The sequence below is a fragment of the Lathyrus oleraceus genome, chromosome 2 (genome assembly GCF_024323335.1).
Source record: "Lathyrus oleraceus cultivar Zhongwan6 chromosome 2, CAAS_Psat_ZW6_1.0, whole genome shotgun sequence".
Taxonomy (NCBI): domain Eukaryota; kingdom Viridiplantae; phylum Streptophyta; class Magnoliopsida; order Fabales; family Fabaceae; genus Lathyrus; species Lathyrus oleraceus.
The window spans coordinates 317,355,297-317,368,035 of NC_066580.1; positions in this window are offsets into that span (position 1 = coordinate 317,355,297).

Here is a 12,739-nt window from a genome sequence, read left to right on the forward strand (position 1 = left end):
TTCATATGATTAAGAAATCAAGAGTATTTCTTAAGTCATTTTGCATGTCATCTAATGATTAATAAATCAAGAGTATTTCTTAACATTCATATCATTGTCATCTGATGATTAAGAAATCAAGAGTATTTCTTCTGCTTAACATTCATATGATTAAGAATCAAGAATATTTCTTAAGTCATTTTGCATGTCATCTAATGATTAAGAAATCAAGAGTATTTCTTAACATTCATACCGTTGTCATTCGATGATTAAGAAGTCAAGAGTATTTCTTAATTTATTTTCATATCATCTGATGATTAAGAAATCAAGAGTATTTCTTAATTCATTCATTCATTTCTAAGGAGTCAAGAGTACTTCTTAGCATACATATCATTGTCATCTGATGATTAAGAAATCAAGAGAATTTATTAATTCATTTGCATTCATTTTTAAGAAGTCGAGAGTACTTCTTAAACTTCATTCCATTCACTTATATTACCTGACAATTAGAGAATCAAGAGATTTTTCTAAATATCGTTGCATCCATTTTCATTACCATCTGTTGATTATGAAATCAATAGTATCTCTTAATCTCCTTATGATCATTCATAACCATAAACATATCATTCTACTACATAAAAGGGAAAATTTTGGGTTTGCTTGGTATTTAAACTATCTTTCACCATGACGATTTGAAGACAAGAGTTCTTCATATCCTCCAGTTAAATATGTTTAAATAGGGGCAACTGTCATACCCTAAATTTCATCCTGAGCTTTTTTATTTTTCATCAGCATAGCAAAGTCATCTCATTTTATCATACATTCTTTCAGTCAAAAGCATTCATTAGGGTTTAAATGAAAGGTTAGGAGTTTTTGCGTTTTGTTTGTTCTCGATGACATTCATTCAGTCATTTTTTGATTAAGAAGTCAAAAGACTTGATTTCCTAGTCTTAGTGCATCGTCCATTCCATTGCATCATGTTTCAGAGGTTCAGAAGGTGACAATTAAGAGTATTGTCGACATCTAGATCTTTATAGGGTTTTTATTATGTGTGGGAATTAAAAGAAAATGGTCCTAGAGTGATTTCTTTGCATCTGATTATCTATTCACAATTAGTCTATTAGTAATTTAATGCATTCATAAGACATATGCATCATGTACTCATCAAAGCATTCATTTCATTCTGCATGTTTGTTTAGAATATCGCTCAGAATAATTTTTCTAATATACATATAGACCGGTCGAATTGTTTCTCAACTGTATGTAGAATTAGCGGGCAAAAAGTTTAAAAATCGAGCATGCAGATGTCAGTCTTCTTAAACTACGATTTGTGTAGTTTAACCTGGTGTGCTCGTTTTAATTTTTTGACTATTTTTTCAGTCGCATTTTGATCAACCTAAGCCTTTTAACTGATCATTTTTTATTTCAAAATTTATTCAAAACCTGTATGTTTCCAAAAAAATATTTCGTGATGATCATTTTAGTGCATTCATTTTAATTTTTCGAGCATTTTTGCGCCCGACTTTTATTCATTTCTAATATGTATTTTTGTTTATTTTTTATTGAAAATAATCAGTGAATTTGTAGCGGTAAATTCATGATCATCAAGTTATGGATAAGCTAGACATCAAATAACAAGAGTCGCCACCGCGCTTTTATTGTTTCCAAGGGAAAAGGGAAAAGTACGAATAAAACCCAAAAGTAAGAAGTCTTCAAATCAAAACTAATAAAATGCCAGAGATTACAGGTAAGGGGGTTGGTTACACAGAGGGAAGGTGTTAGCACCCAAAGTGTCCTAGGTAATCCTAGGGAGCCCTTTTTTGTGTGCATATGTATTTTGTACAAAAATGATGTTTACAAACAAATAGAGTGAGGGGATGAGAAAAGAATTTGTTAATTATATTTTTGTGTTTGACAAGACATTCGGACTTGTGCCTACGTACCAACATAAAAATGAGGAATCAAAACCTCGTAGTTCGTGAAAGGCACAAATGCCTGAAAATGGTTTGAATGAGTTAGTTCTTTTTTTGGCTTTTGAAAGTTTAGGTCAAGTATAGTTAAGTCTATTTACAAGTTTGATTAAGAAAAGAAGTTTGAAAATGCAATGGCATAAGGCCAAAGTTTCTATCTTGCAAAGTGGTCAAAATTTAGAAAATAACAAGTTCAAACAAAGAAGTTTTTTGAAAGGAGGAAGAGATTTTGAAATTAAAGAAATAGGGAGGAGATGAAGAGACTAATCCTATGCACAAAATTAAAAGTTAATAGTTGAAAAGATTTGACCGATGGGTAGCAATCCAATAGGCAAGAATTCCATATAGAAACCCCAAATTCCCTTGGATATTAGAATCAAGCAACAAACAATGCATACAATATTCACTTTAAGAGCAAGGCATCAAATAAAGATAGCCACATCCAAGATTAGCCATTCCAGATCTTTTTCAGATTAAGCCCATGTAACAGATGAATTCCATAAGTCATAGGTTCAAAATAATAGCTTCACACTGATCATGTTGCAGATGAACTCAAAGGGATCTTGAAAGATGTTTCAGATGAAGTTTCAAATTGCAATCACTTGGTTTCACAAAAGTTGGCATTGGCCAAGTCCTTTAGCATAGGGAGGTTGCCTAAATTCTAAGTCCAATTTGTCCAAGATCAAGTCAACAGTCCACACAAAAGTTTTTTATGGTTTTTGTTCTTATTATGTACATTAATGGTCCAAGACCACATAAACAAACAAAATATACACAAGCAAGATATATCACACAATATGGTCCAAATGGACAAAAGGAAAATGACATTAACATAAACAATTAGAATGGTATGAATAATGGCAAATGAATAGAACTTAAAAATTAAAGTGCATTAAAATAAAGGACTTAAAATTAAATGTTAGTTGTTAATGAGTTGGAAGTTAGTATTGTTTTGCTTTTACTTTTCATTTTAAGTCATTCTTTGGAGAACACTAAACCCACTTATCACAAGCATGGATCCTTGAGCCAAGATATCTTCCAAAGGAAGGAAAAGAGGCCAAGTTTCCACACAATACCATGAAAGAGGGGAGACTTACAATCTCACTAACTAGAATGTTATGCCTTTTGTGTCAAAAATTTAGTGTTATGTTAAGCGATCGTAATTGGACTTATGTAGAAGTCACAACTATTTAAGGTCGGGGAATAGAATTTTGGTGTTAATGCATGTTAGAGACATAGTATAATAGACTATGCTCATGAAACATACCACACACAAAAAGAATATGCAAAAGAGGTGGCCTAATCTCATCCATGCTTATGTTGATTTTGCAATCAACTAGCCTTAGGACTTAGAGATATCATAGGCCAAATGAGATGAATGCATAAAGAAGGGGAATGAGATGAAGAGGGAAAGGAATGAATCAAAACTCAAATTGGTCAAAGGAATACTTTTACCAAATTAATATCATTCATTCATTTTGGGAGATGGAATGTACATTCCATCAATCCCCTAAATCCAGTGATATTAACTTAACAAAGTCAAATCAACCTTGACCAAGGCCCAACAACATAAGTCAAACTTACACAAATCATCACACTAGATCAATACAATTATATGGAATTTATTCAAATTAAAAATACTAAAATAAGGCATTTAAATTAAATATGGTTTGTCAAATTCCTAAAACCTCATCAAAACAACAAATAAATGGCCATGGGATTTATCATAGGTCAAACAAGGTCAAAGGACCTTGGAGAAAATTTTTCAGAATTTTTAAAGACTTAAAAGTAATTTTAAACAATTAAAAATATTCACAAAATCAATTAAATCATGAAAAATATTAATAATGATCCAAAAAATAATTTTAATTCAAAATATGAAAGTGGAAATTATTTGAAATTTTTTGGTGAAACTCTCATGTTTTTTGGATCAATATTAAAATTTATATGAATTAATGAAAATCAAAGGAATAAAAATTAAAATCAGAAAATAAAAAAAAACGTGGACCACTTGATCTCCCTCATTAATTGAGGTGGCAGATCAAGTGGTCTGAAACGCGCATTCCACCAAACACACGAGTCAGTGCGCTGTACCAAGGGTAATCACAATGGGCGCTCAAGAATAAAATATTTTGAAAGGATCTTGTGGCTAGGAGACGTGCCAACGCACTGGCAGAGCCAGAGCTTCGGTCTTCTTCTTCGGTGGACCTCACCGGACTGGTCCACCCTCAACCATCACGAAAGTGAAAAGGAGGACATGATCTGAAAGAAAAAATGGCATAGACCACGATTCTGACCTCAATTTTAACTAACTCCACATATATAGAAAGATATGAGGAGTTGAATTTTGAGGTGTGTCAACTAAGTTGCTTCGATTTGACCTCTAAGCAACTCAATCTTCTTGCCTATATTGGTAGGACTTCAGTCAACTTAAGATCCAAGAGAATTGATGAAAATTGAGTGAGAATCGAAGAGATGAAGTTTTCTTAAAATTACCTTCAATGTTGTGCAGAACTTAAGGTTGCTTGTTTCAAACACGATCTGATCACACTTGAGAAGCTTACAGGGAGCGGTTAGCAATGGTGGAAGGCTTTGGATATTGTAGTTCTTGAATCTCCAAACAGTTGAAATTCAAACTCAATTTTCAGATTTATAATTATCAGGTTTTCCTTTAGAATGAGAGGGTTTGAATTGGGGGGCAAAGCTGGCACGCAAGGTGTTTTTGAAATGAGCTCAGAGGCCATATATTTATAGAATTTGGGATTGATAATTGCACACTTGAAAATTTGCTAAATTTGGCAATGTGATGCACAATCTTGTATGGGTAAGTACAGGCCCATGAAGCAATCCATTTTTATCCAATTGCAACTGTACTGAAGTTCAAATGATGCTTGATTGGCAAGGCAATGTGAAATGGAGTTTTGGACATTTGATTTCCTCTAATGGTGCAGCTCTGTTAAATCCATGCACATCCCTAGAAAACTTCATCCAAAATGCATGAATTTAGGTTCTTTGGAAAGCTTGGATGAAGGGAACAAGTTTGATGTTGAATACTTTTTCATTTGGAGCTTGAACCATGGTGAATTTTAAGGTGGAAGTTTAGAAATTTCAACATGTTGAAATTTTTTCTAAGTGTCAAGCCATATATCTCAATATTCCATCTTGCTTAACTTTTTATGTGAGCTTCAAATGAGAAAAGTGTCTTCATCAAAGTTGTATCTCTTTCAAATACCTTCAAAATGGTCACCAATTTCATGTCATTTGGATTTATAATGATACAATTATGCATTTTTGAAGTTTGGAGAGAAAATAGGTTATACTCTGGTGAGGAGAGAAAATAGGAATTACACCTATCAGTTATTGGATAGAATACCATTAGAGGATATCCGTTATTGGTTAGGATGAACATATCAAGGATAAACTCTGCAAAGTGGAAAAAAGCATGATTTACAACTACCGGTTACTGGGTAGAAGACCGCAAAGAGAAGCAAACCCATCATCGGTTAGGATGAACATATCAAGGATTAACTCTCTGAGGAACAAAATAGGGATTACAACTACCTTTTTACTGGATAGAATACCATGAAAGAGAAAATCCGTCACCGGTTAAGATGAACATATCAAGGATAGACTCTTGGAAAATAATCCACTAGGGACTCTACTGAGGAGAAAAACAGGGATACTTTCGCCAGGTATTGGGCAAGAAGTAACAAACTACAAACTAAGAACAATATTACCAGTTACGGGGCAATAAACTCTTAGGAGACTCAAAGCATCTATCTAGGTAAGAGCTAGAAAGAAACGGTCAATCAAGACTCAACCCAATGAGGATATATCTCAAGGGGAGTGGTTCCTTCCAGATAATCGACTGGGGAGGAAAAACTGAAACAATAATCATCCACGAGGAAATAACTCAGTGGGGAAAGGAGAAAGGTTAAAGTCTTTCTGCTTAAGGGGCCGACCTTCTATAATTGAGAGAGGACAGACACCGAACTTGTATGGGGATAAAGTACCACCATAACAGAGCATAAGAATCTCAGATAATGATTCAGCAAATATGAATGATGCAAATATGCAAATATGAACTTACATGAGTGTATATGCATATATATATATATATATATATATATATATATATATATATATATATATATATATATATATATATATATATATATATATATATATATATATATATATATATATGATTATTCTGAAAAAATGATCGCAAAGGATACAAGGGTGTCGCAAAATTTGAATCATCGGTACAATCCTCGGTCATTCCACAAAAGGGAAAAAACTTCCAGAGAACAGAGAGATCCATATCCCAAAAGCTCAACCCTAGCTGGGGAAGGAGAAGATCTGCTGAGGAAAGGAAACATTATCGAGTCTGCGGGGAATTTTAGGTCAACACCATGTTAAATGGGAGACAACCATATAGAGAATAAACGCAAGATAACTACTTAGAAACCAGGAGGAAACTCTAACTGGGAGCGACTCGGATGGCGATTGATGGAGACACCAACGCGATCTACTGGGGAATCAAAATACTCCACTGAGGACCAAAATTGCTGATGAATACATAAACTCTATTTGGGATCAAACTCAACTCTGCAGGGTACTGGATCAACTAACTTAGCTGGGAAACCTGAAGGGTTAACTGCTTGGGGAACCCTTAATGCTTCACACTGAAGACTTGCTGCTTTTAAATTTCAAAATGATCATAATAAAATTTAAAACTATTGGCTGAAGTAAATAAGAGTGAAAATAATTGGATAAAAGCTCAACTTTATTTAATGGAATGGTAGTCTGTAAATGACAAGACTCCATAGATTTTTACAAGGTTGAAAATGGTAATTTCCATGGAAAAGGGTTATATTGAATACAAATGACCACTAATCCTTCTACCAACTCTTGATGTCCGTTGTGCTTTCGGGCGCTACCGAGAATGATGAATTGATGTCAAACCTTGTTCTCAAAGTTTCTCCAAATTAAAGATCAGCAGAATGCAGTTACTTGCCATAATCCTTAATTTTTGAATAAGTTTCCCCAAGGTGGGGTACTAAACTTATCGGGGAAAGTTCTTTCTATTTTATGTCTCTAACTTTTGCCTGGATCGCCCTTTCGGGTTTTCAATCCACCGAGACGCTCATTTTTGCCTAAGCCTCCCTTTCGGGTTTTCAACTTAGCGAGTTGTTCTTTTCTAGTATTTCTTGACTGCATCTGCGTTCACAGGACGGGTGAACTCTTCACCATCCATAGTTGTAAGAATCAAAGCACCGCATGCAAAGGCTCACTTAACAACATATGGGCCTTCATAATTAGAAGTCCATTTGCCCCTAGAATCTGGTTTGAAAGATAAAATCTTCTTGAGCACAAGGTCACCTTCTCTGAACACACGAGGTTTGACCTTCTTATCAAAATCTTTCTTCATTCTTTGCTGATATAACTGACCGTGACACATGGCAGTTAATCTCTTCTCTTCAATCAAATTCAGCTGGTCAAACCTGGTCTGACGCCATTCAGCCTCAGTCAACTTGGCTTCCATGAGAACACACAATGAAGGGATCTCAACCTCTACGGGGAGTACTGCTTCCATACCATATACAAGAGAGAAAGGGGCTGCCCCTGTTGAAGTGTGGATGGATGTTCGATACCCGTGCAAAGCAAATGGGAGTATGTCATGCCAATCCTTATATGTTACAACCATCTTCTGAATAATCTTCTTGATGTTCTTATTCGTAGCTTCAACAACCCAATTCATCTTGGGTCTGTAGGGAGAAGAGTTATGATGTGCAATCTTGAAGTCTTCGCAAAGAGCTTCCACCATATTATTATTCAAGTTTGATCCATTGACAGTAATGATCTTACTTGGCACACCATAACGGCATATGATATGATTCTTGATAAACCTCACAACCACTTGGTTGGTCACATTCGCATATGATGTCGCTTCAACCCATTTTGTGAAGTAGTCAGTTGCCACCAAAATGAAATGATGTCCATTCGAAGCTTTATGCTCAATCATGCCAATCATATCAATTCCCCACATGGAGAAAGGCCATGGGGAAGAGATAACATTCAATAATGTCGGAGGAACATGAATCTTATCCGCATATATTTGACACTTGTGGCATTTCTTCACAAACTTGCAACAGTCAGATTCCATTGTCAGCTAATAGTAACCTGCTCGCAACATCTTCTTCGCCATCACATGTCCATTGGAATGAGTACCAAAGGAACCTTCATGCACTTCAGTCATCAACAAGTCTGCTTTGTGTCTATCCACGTATCTGAGCAAAACCATGTCGAAGTTTCTCTTGTATAGTATATCACCATTCAAGTAGAAATTGCCAGCTAATCTTCTCAAAGTCTTTTTTTCTTTTAAAGATGCCCCAGACGGGTAAATCTGACTTTGGAGGAAACATTTGATGTCGTAATACCACAGCTTCTCATCTTTGATTTCTTCAACAGCAAACACATGAGTTGGCCTATCAAGACGCATCACAGACAAATTGGGAATTTCATTCCAATACTTCACTACAATCAAAGACGCCAACGTTGCAAGAGCATCGGCCATCCGGTTTTCATCTCGAGGGATATGATGAAACTTAACTTTTGTAAACAAAGTTGAAGTCCTCCTCGCATAATCTCTATATGGTATCAAACCGGGTTGATTCGTCTCCCATTCACCTTTGATTTGATTTACAACCAAAGTTGAGTCTCCGAAGACATCTAAATACTTGATTTTGCGATTCATGGCCTATTCGAGCCCCATAATGCAAGCTTCATACTCTTCCATATTGTTTGTACACTTGAAAGTCAATCTAGCTGTAAAGGGAAATTGTGTGCCTTGAAGAGTAATAATAACGCCCCAATGCTATTTCTATATTGATTAACAGCTCCATCAAATAGCATGCCCCAACAGGAACCAGATTTTGGCCCTTCTTCAAGTAATGGTTCATCACAATCTTTCATTTTCAAGTACAAGATCTCTTCATCAGGAAAATCACATTGTACTGACTGGTAATCTTCAATTGGTTGGTGAGCCAAATGGTCAGCCAAGCCACTACCTTTGATCGCTTTCTGAGATCGGTATTCAATATCATACTCTGATAACAACATTTGCCAACGGGAAATTCTCCCGGTTAAAGCAGGCTTCTCAAATATATACTTGATTGGATCCATTTTGGATATCAATCAAGTGGTATGATTTAACATATATTGACGCAGACGCTTAGCAGCCCAAGCCAATGCGCAACAAGTCATCTCAAGCATAGAATACCGAGTCTCACAGTCAGTGAACTTCTTACTGAGGTAGTAAATTGCAAATTCTTTCTTTCCAGTATCATCTTGCTGACCTAGAACACAACCCATATTGTCTTCAAGCACAGCCAGATACATGATCAATGATCTTCCTTCAACAGGTGGAGACAAAATCGGAGGTTCAAGAAAATATTCCTTGATAGTATCAAAAGCTTTCTGGCAGTCTTCGGTCCAATCACAAGACTGATCTTTCCGAAGAAGCTTGAATATAGGCGCACAAGTGGCAGTCATGTGTGAAATGAATCTTGAGATATAATTCAAGCGATGGAGAAACCCTCTGACTTGCTTCTCAGTTTTGGGCACAGGCATCTCTTGTATTGCTTTGACCTTGGCAGGATCAACTTCAATACCCTTCTTGCTGACAATAAAGCCCAACAACTTACCAGAACGAACACCAAAAGTACACTTATTGGGACTCAAGCGGAGTTTATACTTCCTCAAACGCTGGAATAGCTTCAACAAATGCTCAACATATTCCTCTTCATCAATTGATTTAGAAATCATGTCATCGACATAAACTTCAATGTCTTTATGCATCAAATCATGAAAAAGAGTAGTCATTGCTCTTTGGTAAGTTGCAGCAGCATTCTTTAAACCAAAAGGCATCACTATATAAGAGAATGTTCCCCAAGGTATAATGAATATGGTCTTCTCCATATCTTCGAGTTCCATCTTGATCTGATTATATCCGGAAAATCCATCCGTAAACGAAAAGACTTTGAATTTAGCAGTATTGTCCACCAACATATCAATGTGTGGCAAAGGGAAATCATCTTTCGAAATGGCTTTATTCAAATCTCTATAGTCAACACACATGCGGACCTTTCCATATTTCTTCGGCACATGCACAATATTAGCCACCCATTGCGGATACTCAGTTGTCACAAGGAAACTGGCGTCAATCTGCTTTTGCACTTCTTTTTTGATCTTCACTACTATATCAGGATGCATTCTTCTCAATTTTTGCTTGACTAGCAGGCATTATGGCTTCAAAGACAATCTATGCTCCACAATCTCAGAATCCAACCCAGGCATATCTTGATAGGACCAAGCAAACACATCTGAATACTCTCGAAGAAGATCAATCAACCCCTTCTTGACATCTGGACACAGTCGAGACCCAATCTTGACTTCCTTTACATAATCCTCGGAACCCAAATTGACTAACTCGACCTGCTCTTCGAACGGATGAATGGTCTTTTCATCTTGCTCAAGAAGACGAGATAATTTATCACTCACTTCTACATCACTTTCCTCCTCGGCCTCAAACACAGGGAATTCAAAATTTGGAGAAGGAGAAGGATCATTGTATTCAATGGGGTTAGGAACCAACCTGCATAATGATTTGATATTTTGATTTTAGAGAAGTGAATTTGTGACCAAATATTATGCAGATGGACAATTATATTGTTTATTTATGTTTTTTGTGATTACCATTTTCAGAATAAAGCAAAAATTAAAAACAAACATCATAGATGTGGATGAATAGAATTAATTTTATTAATGATCAATTTGAAAATGCCCAAACAATGTTCGCTTCTCCCTTAGGCATAAGAGAAGGACTTTGAAAACATATAAAAGTAATTACTTAGATTGATGCAAAATAATAGGAACATCAACAACAATCCAATTGTTGCAAGCCTTTCCATGCGTCACAAAATTGGTGCAGTCTTCCTCTTCGTCATCCTCTAGCACAACATCTAAGTGTTGTTCATTGCCATGAATGAACCCTCCGCTACAGAAGGTAGGTTGCATATCTTCAGACCTTGCAGTCGATGAACCTCGTTAAAAACCCAAACCAATTCTGCCTTTATTGTTGGAGACCTCTACCATGCGCCCCCACTTATCAACATTGCCTTCTTCTACAATCTTCTTTGCATCCTTCAATGAGGACATAGGTGCCCCAACTCTCTTTTCAGCAGCAATAGATAAGGCTTGGAGCAGAGTTCCAACCTCTTCCTCAGCTTCAACATAAGAGAAAGATGAAGATGGCTAACCAACAACGCCTTTTCTCCGCCAATGATTACTAGCTTTCCATTCTTCACAAATTTAAGCTTCTGATGCAATGTGGAGGTAACAACTCCCGCCTCATGGATCCATGGCCTTCCCAATAAGCAACTGTAGGTCGGGTGGATATCCATTACTTGAAAAGTAACCTGGAAGTCACTCGGACCTATCTTAACTGGAAGGTCCACTTCACCTATCACTGTTTTGCGCAAATCGTCAAAAGCTTTGACGATTACACCGCTATACCTCATAGGCGCTCCTTGATATGATAGCTTTGACAATGTTGACTTCGGCAGTACGTTTAACGAAGACCCGATGTCAACAAGCACATTCGACAAAGCATCATCTTTGCAGTTCATAGAGATATACAACATTGTTATTGTTGCTGATGTCGTATTGAATTACTGATCTATTACTAACATTGTTATTGTTGCTGATGTCGTATTGAATTACCAATCTCTATGGCTTCTTCAAAATGGGCACTATGACATTTACATCATCATCTATATGACGAGATTGAACAATCTGAATCATGCCTTCATCCATCAGTCGTTGGATTTCCCTTTTCACAACTTCACAACCCCTTGAATTAACACTACAAACAACATAACCCTCGTGATCATGCTCACAATCACTTACCAAGCAAATGTCCTTATGCATCTGCACTAAGGACCTCCGAATAAAATGAACATCGAAAACCTTAAACTCCCTAGGAAAACCATCCACCATGTCCAGGTGCCCCTTGATGAAAAGCACAACGGAGTTCAGGTTTATACCACCACAAAAGTGGTTCTGGAATTTGCGGCAGGTTTCTTGGTTAGATTAGGTTCTTGAGAACCAAAGATGGTTAGAGTTATGCGTATGACATAGGAATTGGGTCAAAAGATACTTTCTTCCTCTCGAAGTTTTGTTGATGATGATTGTTGGTATTGTTGTTGTTGTAGGTTTTTGCTCTTTGTTGCGGTTATTGTTGTTGACGTTGTTCTTGAATTGGTACTGATTGATTATTAGAGAATACATGGATAACTAAAGATACTTGATGATGATGTTGAAGTGGTAGTTGACTCTTCCTGATCTGAGGCCTTCTCTTCCTCCCACTGATTACTGCATTAGCTTCGCTGTCTTTCTTCTTCCCAAAGCTACTTTCGCACCTCTTACTTGACGAGGCCTCATCTTTTGACAAACGTCCTTCTCGGATACCTTCCTCAAGCCTCATCCCCATCTTTACCATTTCGGTAAAGTCACCGAGGGCACTAGCAATCATACGTTCATAATAAAATGAACTCAGAGTTTTCAGAAAGATCTTTGTCATCTCTTTTTCCTCCAAAGGAGGAGTGATCTGAGCAGCCAATTCCCTCCATCTTTGCGCGTACTCTTTGAATGTCTCTTTATCCTTCTGAGACATAGACCTCAGCTGGTCTCTATCAGGCGCCATATCCATATTGTACTTATATTGC